A 10,687-nucleotide genomic window follows, 5' to 3' on the forward strand; every position below is an offset into this window, starting at 1 on the left:
CATCCGCTCCCGCTATTGATTGTGTACAGTCGGGTATTTTAACCTTTTCTTACCCGCTTTTTACCAACTATGGTCGGACATTCACACCTTCGTACAGCGGAACACCTCCGCTCCCTCTTTTGATGGTGTATGTTCGGGCATTCAAACCTTTTCTTACCCGCTTTTTCCAAACTATGGTCGGCTATTCACAGCTTCCTCTCCACCATACTTGTATGGTGGGATATGCACACCCACTTGCATCCGAAGACCTCCGCCCCAAATTTTGTTGATATTTAGTCGGACATTCGCACCTTACCCGCTTTTGGAAAACTATGGCCTTCTTGCAGCCAAACACCTCTGATCTCGCTTTTGATGATGTAAGGTTGGGCATTCAGACCTTGCTTCACCTGCTTTTCACCAAATATAGTCGGACATTCACACCTTCTTGCAGCCGAACACTTCCGCTTTTAGTGTTCTATGAGGCATTCACATATTTTTTTTCACCGTATTTTATAGATTATGGTTGGAAATTCTCACCCACTCTCATCCGAAGACCTCTCCTCCAGCTTTTGTTAATATATAGTCGGGCATTCGAACCTTTTCTTACCCGCTTTTTACAAATTATAGTCGAACATTCACACCTACTTGCAGCCGAACACTTCCGCTCCACCTTTTAGGTATGTATGGTTGGCATTTGCACCTCTTTTTATACTGATTGCTGAAGATTAAGTTGTACTTTCTCAAACTACAACATTTTTTTATTTGTTGAAACTTGATTTGAAGTGGATAAATAAGGAGAACAAACAGTTTTAAGTCAGGCTGATAGAAGGAATTAATTTTATAGCAAAATCTGTACTTCGTCATATGTCGAGAGATGCTTATTGCTGAAGAAGTTCTTTCTCATTCTACAAAGTACAACGTTGTTTATCGTTGAAACTTGATTAGACATGAATAAATATGAAGGACAAAGCAGTCTTAACTTGGTTTGAGTTAAGGAATTCGTTTTATAGGAGAATCCGAATTCGTACATAACTCATAAAATAGAGCTTATTTTCGGTTTCCTGAAGAATGATTCTGGTTCTTTCTCATAATACAAAGTTTGTTGTTTATTGTTGAAACTTCATCAGAAGTGAAGAAATAAATGAATGCCTATCAACAAATGTGGGATCTAAACTCTAGTGCTTCCTCTAAAATAATTTCCTTTCTCAATTTAGAAATGTGTGTGTGTAAGTCACAACACCCGTGACACCAAAACGGCTTTCTTTTCTCTATACTCTACACTATGAGCACACACACCAAATCAGAAAGGCTTTTTTTCTCTCTTTTCTACATTATGGACTGTGGGGACACAAAACCGCTCTCTCTTTTTTTTTTTTATCGTGTGCCAGGGCGTTGTCTCATGTATTAGATTATGCTTAAGATACGAATGGGTTTATCAGTCACATCAGAATTCAAACCTTCTTGCAGCTGAACCACCTCCGCTCCCTGTTTTGATCATATATGGTCTGGCAATATTACCTTTTCTTACCCGTTTGTGAGTAATTATGGCTGGACATTCACACCTACTTGCAGCCGAACACAACCTCTCTCGCTTTTGATGATGTATGGACCGGCATTTTTACCTTTTCTAACACATTTTTCAGCAATTATGGTCGGAGATTCACACCTACTCACAGCCGAACAACTCCGCTCCCGCATTTGATGATGTATAGTCGGGCATTCTCACCCTTTCTCATCAGCTTTTTGCAAATTATGATCTGACATTCACACCTACTTGCAGTCGAACAGCTCTGCTCCCGCTTTTGATTATGTTTGGTTGGATATTCGAACCTTTTCTTAACTTCTTTTTACATATTTTGGTTGGACTTTCACACCTTCTTGTAGCCGAACACTTCCACTCCTGCTTTTGATGATGTATGGTTGGGCATTCATACCTTTTTTTTGCCCATTTTTCAGGAATTATGGGTGGACATTAACACCTTGCAGCTGAACACCTCCTATCCCACTTATGATCATGTGCGGTTTGATTTTCGAAAAGTTTCTTTCATGTTTTCTAGCAATTATTGATGGACATGTAGACCTTCTTGCAGCTGAACACCTCCGCTCCCGCTTTTGATCATACATTGTCAGGCATTCGCACCTTGTCTTACCCACTTTTTACAAACTTTAGTCAAACAGTCACACCTTTTTGCAGCCGAACACCACCTCTACCGCTTTTGATGATGTATGGTCCAGCATTCTTACCTTTTCTAACACATTCTTCAGCAATTATGGTCGGACATTCACACCTACTCAGAGCCGAACACCTCCACTCCCGCATTTGATGGTCTATAGTCGGGCATTCTACAGCGGAAAAGACTCATTGTTATGTTTGGTTAGATATTCAAACCTTTTCTTAACTGCTTTTTACAAACTTTGGTCGGACGTTCACAATATCTTGCAGCCGAACACCTCCGCTTCCGCTTTTGATGGTGTATATTCGGGCATACGAACCTTTTCTTACCCGCTTTTTACAAACCAAGGTCGGACTTTCACACCTTCTCTTAGCTGAACAACTCCGCTCCCTCTTTTGATTGTGTACAGTCGGGTAATTTAACCTTTTCTTACCCGCTTTTTACCATCTATGGTCGGAAATTCACACCGTCTTACAGCGGAACACCTCCGCTCCCTCTTTTGATGATGTATGGTTAGGCATTCGCACCTTTTCTTACCCATTTTTCAGTAATTATGGGTAGACATTCACACCTTCTTGCAGCTGAACACCTCCTCTCCTGCTTATGATCATGTGCAGTTTGATATTCGAAAATTTTCTTTCATGTTTTCTAGCAATTATTGATGGACATTCAGACTGTCTTGAAGCTGAACACCTCCGCTCCCACTTTTGATGGTGTATAGTCGGGCTTTCGAGCCTTTTCTTCCCCGGTTTTTACAAATTATGGTTGGACATTCAGACCTTCTTGCAGCCAAAAACCTCCACTCCCTCTTTTGATCATACATTGTCGGGCATTCGCACCTTTTCTTACCCGCTTTTTACAAACCATGGTCGGACTTTCACACCTTCTTGTAGCCGAACAACTCCGCTCCCGCTATTGATTGTGTACAGTCGGGTATTTTAACCTTTTCTTACCCGCTTTTTACCAACTATTGTTGGACATTCACACCGTCTTACAGCGGAACACCTCCGCTCCCTCTTTTGATGGTGTATGTTCGGGCACTCGAACCTTTTCTTACCCGCTTTTTACAAACTATGGTCAGACATTCAAACCTTCTTGTAGCCGAACACATCCACTCCTGCTTTTGATGATGTATGGTTGAGCATTCGCACCTTTTCTTACCCATTTTTTACAAACTATGGTCGGACATTCACACCTTCTTGCAGCTGAACACCTCCTCTCCCGCTTATGATGATGTGTGGTTTGATATTCGAAAATTTTCTTTCATGTTTTCTAGCAATTATTGATGGACATTCAGACCTTTTTGCAGCTGAACACCTCCGCTCCCGCTTTTGATGATGTATAGTCGGGCTTTCGAGCCTTTTCTTCCCCGGTTTTTACATAATTATTGTTGGACATTCAGACCTTCTTGCAGCCGAAAACCTCCGCTCCCTCTTTTGATCATACATTGTCGGGCATTCGCACCTTCTCTTACCCGCTTTTTACAAACCAGGGTCGGACTTTCACACCTTTTAGTAGCCGAACAACTCCGCTCCCGCTATTGATTGTGTACAGTCGGGTATTTTCACCTTTTCTTACCCGCTTTTTACCAACTATGGTCAGACATTCACACCTTCTTACAGTGGAACACCTCCACTCCCTCTTTTGATGTTGTATGTTCGGGCATTCGAAACTTTTCTTACCCGTTTTTTACAAACTATGGTCGGACATTAAAACCTTCTTGTAGCCGAACACATCCACTCCTGCTTTTGATGATGTATGGTTGGGCATTCGTACCTTTTCTTACCCATTTTTACAAACTATGGTCAGACATTCAAACCTTCTTGTAGCCGAACACATCCACTCCTGCTTTTGATGATGTATGGTTGAGCATTCGCACCTTTTCTTACCCATTTTTTACAAACTATGGTCGGACATTCACACCTTCTTGCAGCTGAACACCTCCTCTCCCGCTTATGATGATGTGTGGTTTGATATTCGAAAATTTTCTTTCATGTTTTCTAGCAATTATTGATGGACATTCAGACCTTTTTGCAGCTGAACACCTCCGCTCCCGCTTTTGATGATGTATAGTCGGGCTTTCGAGCCTTTTCTTCCCCGGTTTTTACATAATTATTGTTGGACATTCAGACCTTCTTGCAGCCGAAAACCTCCGCTCCCTCTTTTGATCATACATTGTCGGGCATTCGCACCTTCTCTTACCCGCTTTTTACAAACCAGGGTCGGACTTTCACACCTTTTAGTAGCCGAACAACTCCGCTCCCGCTATTGATTGTGTACAGTCGGGTATTTTCACCTTTTCTTACCCGCTTTTTACTAACTATGGTCAGACATTCACACCTTCTTACAGTGGAACACCTCCGCTCCCTCTTTTGATGGTGTATGTTCGGGCATTCGAAACTTTTCTTACCCGTTTTTTACAAACTATGGTCGGACATTAAAACCTTCTTGTAGCCGAACACATCCACTCCTGCTTTTGATGATGTATGGTTGGGCATTCGTACCTTTTCTTACCCATTTTGCAGTAATTATGTGTGGACATTCACACCTTTTTGCATTTTAACACCTCCTCTCCCGCTTATGATCATGTGCGGTTTGATATTCGAAAATTCTCTTCCATGTTTTCTAGCAATTATTGATGGACATTCAGACCTTCTTGCAGCTGAACACCTCCGCTCCAGCTGTTGATGGTGTATAGTCGGGCTTTCGAGCCTTTTCTTCCCCGATTTTTACAAATTATGGATGGACATTCAGACCTTCTTTCAGCCGAAAACCTCCGCTCCCTTTTTTGATCATACATTGTCGGGCATTCGCACCTTTTCTTACCCGCTTTTTACAATTCATGGTCGGACTTTCACACCTTTTAGTAGCGGAACAACTCTGCTCCCGCTATTGATTGTGTACAATAGGGTATTTTAACCTTTTCTTACCTGCTTTTTGCCAATTATGGTTGGACATTCACACCTTCTTACAGCGGAACACCTCCGCTCCCTCCTTTGATGGTGTATGTTCGGGCATTCGAACCTTTTCTTACCCGCTTTTTACAAACTATGGTCAGACATTCAAACCTTCTTGTAGCCGAACACATCCACTCCTGCTTTTGATGATGGGTATTTAAACCTACTTGTTGCCCGCTTTTCATTAATTATGGGTGGACATACACACCTTGTCGCAGCCAAACACCTCCGCTCCCTGTTAGGATCATGTATGGTTGGGCATTCGTACCTTTTCTTACCCATTTTGCAGTAATTATGGGTGGACATTCACACCTTCTTGCATTTGAACACCTCCTCTCCCGCTTATGATCATGTGCGGTTTGATATTCGAAAATTCTCTTCCATGTTTTCTAGCAATTATTGATGGACATTCAGACCTTCTTGCAGCTGAACACCTCCGCTCCAGCTGTTGATGGTGTATAGTCGGGCTTTCGAGCCTTTTCTTCCCAGATTTTTACAAAATATGGATGGACATTCAGACCTTGTTTCAGCCGAAAACCTCCTCTCCCTCTTTTGATCATACATTGTCGGGCATTCACACCTTTTCTTACCCGCTTTTTACAAACCATGGTCGGACTTTCACACCTTTTAGTAGCGGAACAACTCTGCTCCCGCTATTGATTGTGTACAATCGGGTATTTTAACCTTTTCTTACCTGCTTTTTGCCAACTATGGTCGGACTTTCACACCTTCTTACAGCGGAACACCTCCGCTCCCTCCTTTGATGGTGTATGTTCGGGCATTCGAACCTTTTCTTACCCGCTTTTTACAAACTATGGTCAGACATTCACACCTTCTTGCAGCCGAACACTTCCGCTCTACCTTTTAGTGTTCTATGGGGTATTCACACCTTTTTTTTCACCGCATTTTATAGATTATGGTTGTAAATTCTCACCCACTCTTATCCGAAGACCTCTCCTCCTGCTTTGGTTAATATATAGTCGGGCATTCGAACCTTTTCTTACCCGCTTTTTACAAATTATGGTCGAACATTCACACCTACTTGCAGCCGAACACCTCCGCTCCCGCTTTTGATGGTGTATAGTCGGGCTTTCGAGCCTTTTCTTCCCCGGTTTTTACAAATTATGGTTGGACATTCAGACCTTGCAGCCGAAAACCTCCGCTCCCTCTTTTGATCATACATTGTCAGGCATTCGCACCTACTTGCAGCCGAATACTTCCGCTCCACCTTTTAGTGATGTATGGTTGGCATTTGCACCTTTTCTTACCCTTTCTTACCCTACTGATTGCTTAAGATGAAGTTGTTTTTTCTGAAACTACAAAATTTTTTTAATTGTTGAAACTTGATTTGAAGTGGATAAATAAGGAGGACAAACAGTTTTAAGTCAGGCTGATAGAAGGAATTAATTTTATAGCAAAATCTGTATTTCGTCATATGTCGAGAGATGCTTATTGCTGAAGAAGTTCTTTCTCATTCTACAAAGTACAACGTTGTTTATCGTTGAAACTTGATTAGACATGAATAAATATGAAGGACAAAGCAGTCTTAACTTGGTTAGAGTTAAGGAATTCGTTTTATAGGAGAATCCGAATTCGTGCATAACTCATAAAATAGAGCTTATTTTCGGATTCCTGAAGAATGAGTCTGGTTCTTTCTCATAATACAAAGTTTGTTGTTTATTGTTGAAACTTCATCAGAAGTGAAGAAATAAATGAATGCCTATCAACAAATGTGGGATCTAAACTCTAGTGCTTCCTCTAAAATAATTTCCTTTCTCAATTCAGAAATGTGTGTGTGTAAGTCACAACACCCGTGACACCAAAACGGCTTTCTTTTCTCTCTTTTCTCTACACTCTGCACTGTGAGCACACACACCAAATCAGAAAGGCTTTTTTCTCTCTTTTCTACATTATGGACTGTGGGGACACAAAACCGCTCTCTCTTTTTTTTTTTTTGATTGTGTGCCAGGGCGTTGTCTCACGTATTAGATTATGCTTACGATACGAATGGGTTTATCAGTCACATCAGAATCCATACATACTGATCCTCCCGTAATAAAATGGTCGGATCTTATCAAACACACTTTGTTTCTTGTGACAATCAAGTCAGCGAAACAGCGTATACACGTCAAGACACTGAATCAAGTTTGCCACAAGAACTCATAAGTTTGGCAGTATTGCTCTGCCGTCAGCAATCATATACCCATTTTATTTTCGTGAGACATGTGCAGGCACCTGTTCATCTACTGTTCTATCACTATGAATTAGTTTATCTATTATCAATAAGGATACTTCTACAACTACTATCAAAGTATGTCCAGACTTCTTATGTTGTCAGTTGCTATATATGAATAAGTGGGTAGCTACTGACAAGCATTAAGCATGTCACACAGCCCAAACATATAACATTTCAGGACACACCACACAGTTAACAACCACAGTGAAGTGTCAAAGCCCAAACATGTAACATTCAACAGGACACTTACACAACACATTCAAATCAAACAGTCACACAACATACAAGAACATATACCCCAGCCGGCATTGCTCCCTGCCTATTTTCCTACAGCTCACTATGTGTGCGCACACCTTTATTCACAAACTCTTCAACTTATACTCTTTTACCAAAGCTGCTACAGCTCGATTGGCCGAATACCCTTAGATCCTATTTCGGTGAATTTGACATCTGCCTTACATGTAACAGATTAGCGGTTTAACAGTTTTAATTTAGTTTGAGTGAAGGAATTCATTTTATAGCAAAATCCGAAATCGTGAAGAACTCATGAAAGTAAGCTTATTCTCGGATTCCTGAAACTTTAGATTTGCTCTTTCTTTTACTGCAAAGTACAACGTTGTTTTTTTTTTTTGTTTAAATCTTTCTAGACATGGTAAATATGAAGGACAAAGCAGTTTTAACATAGTTTGAGTGAAGGAATTCATTTTATAGATAAAATCCCAAGAGTCTGCTGAGAAAAGAGAGTGAATGCGAAGCAGACTTTAACACGGCTCTGGGAGCGAGCCGAGTGTGGGCTAACCGGGAAAATTGCTTGAAAGAAACGCGACAACGCCCTGGCACACGATAAAAAAAAAAGAGAGAGCGGTTTTGTGTCCCCACAGTCCATAATGTAGAAAAGAGAGAAAAAACCCTTTCTGATTTGGTGTGTGTGCTCATAGTGCAGAGTGTAGAGAAAAGAAAGCCGTTTTGGTGTCACGGGTGTTGTGACTTACACACACACATTTCTAAATTGAGAAAGGAAATTATTTTAGAGGAAGCACTAGAGTTTAGATCCCACATTTGTTGATAGGCATTCATTTATTTCTTCACTTCTGATAAAAATTATAAGACTGACCTAAAGAATTGGAGGCCCATCACACTTTTAAACTATGACTGTAAACTTTTTAGCAAGGTTTTAACGACACGGATGTCCTCTGTTTTAGAGGAGGTAATTCACCCAGACCAGGCTTGTGCCATCTCAGAGAGACAACTCACCGACAGCCTCGTACTGATTCGAGACATCATTGATTACGCTAGAGACAGAAACACCCGGCTTGTCATCTTAAATTTAGACTTTGAAAAAGCTTTTGATCGGGTCTCGCATCAATATCTCTTTCAGGTGTTGCAGCCATTGAATAGGGCCCGATTGTTCCTACTTGGTGAGATTTGCTTGGTTGAGACGCTTGCTCCCCCCCCTTGCTCCTCAGCTGACCAAGTAGGAACAATCGGGCCCTATTCGATGGCTGCCTTGTCTTTTACTCTGTGCAAAAGACAAGGCAGCCACAAACACCACGGGAACACCGTATTGAGGCTTTGTTCTGACCACTCATTTGGTGTCGCGTTTCTTTCAAGCAATTCTCCCGGTTAGCCCACACTCGGCTCGCTCCCAGAGCCGTGTTAAAGTCTACTTCGCATTCACTCTCTTTTCTCAGCAGATTAAAAGAAAGTTTCATCTTGGGCTCCCTGAAACTTCCATCCTGCACCGCTGTTTGCTTTTTCACAAGAGCAGAGAAGAGCGCACCGTTCCCAGCGGCACTGCAGTACTGGGTCGATGCTTGGAGTGAACGGAGCAAGCTTCTTTTTCAACTCCTATTCTTAAAAATCCATTTAATATGTAGTCCTCGTATAGAGGACATATTAAACTGATAAGAACAGATACTACACTTGATCTTAGCCAAAAGGCCGAGAAGCGATAACTGTCCACTGTTTCAGGTCCGAGGGCCCTTGCTGGCACAATGCGCACTTGTAGCAGTGTTCTTTTTATGGCCATAGGTGGCCAGAGTGTCACGTTGCACCTCCGCCCACCCGCTGCACTGAGCACTCTTCAGCCCTTTTAAATGGTATAACTTTGCACTCCCGCATGCTCCAGCAAGCACCATTCAAGCAACAACTTTGCACTCCAGCTTCGAACATCGGCACAATCGCAACAAGTAAGGCGACTCTACTCAGAGAAGTCACTCTGCACAGTAACAAGATTTCTTTTGCACAGACAGAAAGGGCTTCACCCGCAAAGGTAAAGCCTGCCAAAAATAGAAACAACTCATTAGTGCTGCTCTCCACGAAAGTCTTTAGTAAAAGGCGAAAGACTTGTATGTTATGAAGAGAAACCAGAGTACGATTATCCGTCACTGCGGGAGCAGGGCATCAGGCTAGTTGCCATAGCCACCTTCCCCATGGTGAGCGTTGCTTGGTTGAAACGCTTGCCCCTGTGCAATCGACAAGGCAGCAACAAAAACACCACGGGAACACCGTATTGAGGCTTTGTTCTGACCGCTCATTCGGTGTCGCGTTTCTTTCAAGCAATTCTCCCGGTTAGCCCACACTCGGCTCGCTCCCAGAGCCGTGTTAAAGTCTACTTTGCATTCACTCTCTTTTCTCAGCAGACTCTTGGGATTTTATCTATAAAATGAATTCCTTCACTCAAACTATGTTAAAACTGCTTTGTCCTTCATATTTACCATGTCTAGAAAGATTTAAACAAAAAAAAAACAACGTTGTACTTTGCAGTAAAAGAAAGAGCAAATCTAAAGTTTCAGGAATCCGAGAATAAGCTTACTTTCATGAGTTCTTCACGATTTCGGATTTTGCTATAAAATGAATTCCTTCACTGAAACTAAATTAAAACTGCTAAACCGCTAATCTGTTACATGTAAGGCAGATGTCAAATTCACCGAAATAGGATCTAAGGGTATTCGGCCAATCGAGCTGTAGCAGCTTTGGTAAAAGAGTATAAGTTGAAGAGTTTGTGAATAAAGGTGTGCGCACACATAGTGAGCTGTAGGAAAATAGGCAGGGAGCAATGCCGGCTGGGGTATATGTTCTTGTATGTTGTCTGACTGTTTGATTTGAATGTGTTGTGTAAGTGTCCTGTTGAATGTTACATGTTTGGGCTTTGACACGCTTCACTGTGGTTGTTACTGTGTGGTGTGTCCTGAAATGTTATATGTTTGGGCTGTGTGACATGCTTAATGCTTGTCAGTAGCTACCCACTTATTCATATATAGCAACATGTCTCACGAAAATAAAATGGGTGTATGATTGCTGACGGCAGAGCAATACTGCCAAACTTATGAGTTCTTGTG

General features: G+C 41.8%; 2 non-coding genes across 2 annotated transcripts; both read right to left on the bottom strand.

Moving 5' to 3' along the window:
* Positions 1 to 9,115: 9,115 nt before the first annotated feature.
* On the bottom strand, positions 9,116 to 9,299 carry LOC140317053 (U2 spliceosomal RNA). The gene has a single exon (XR_011917403.1). It is a non-coding gene; the product is annotated as a U2 spliceosomal RNA (small nuclear RNA).
* A 308-nt stretch (positions 9,300 to 9,607) lies between these two features.
* LOC140317364 (U5 spliceosomal RNA) lies at positions 9,608 to 9,721 on the bottom strand. Its single transcript, XR_011917685.1, has one exon. It is a non-coding gene; the product is annotated as a U5 spliceosomal RNA (small nuclear RNA).
* Positions 9,722 to 10,687: the final 966 nt, after the last annotated feature.

The sequence above is a fragment of the Leuresthes tenuis genome, unplaced genomic scaffold (assembly GCF_036924035.1).
Source record: "Leuresthes tenuis unplaced genomic scaffold, fLeuTen1.0.hap1 SCAF_10, whole genome shotgun sequence".
Taxonomy (NCBI): Eukaryota; Metazoa; Chordata; class Actinopteri; order Atheriniformes; family Atherinopsidae; genus Leuresthes; species Leuresthes tenuis.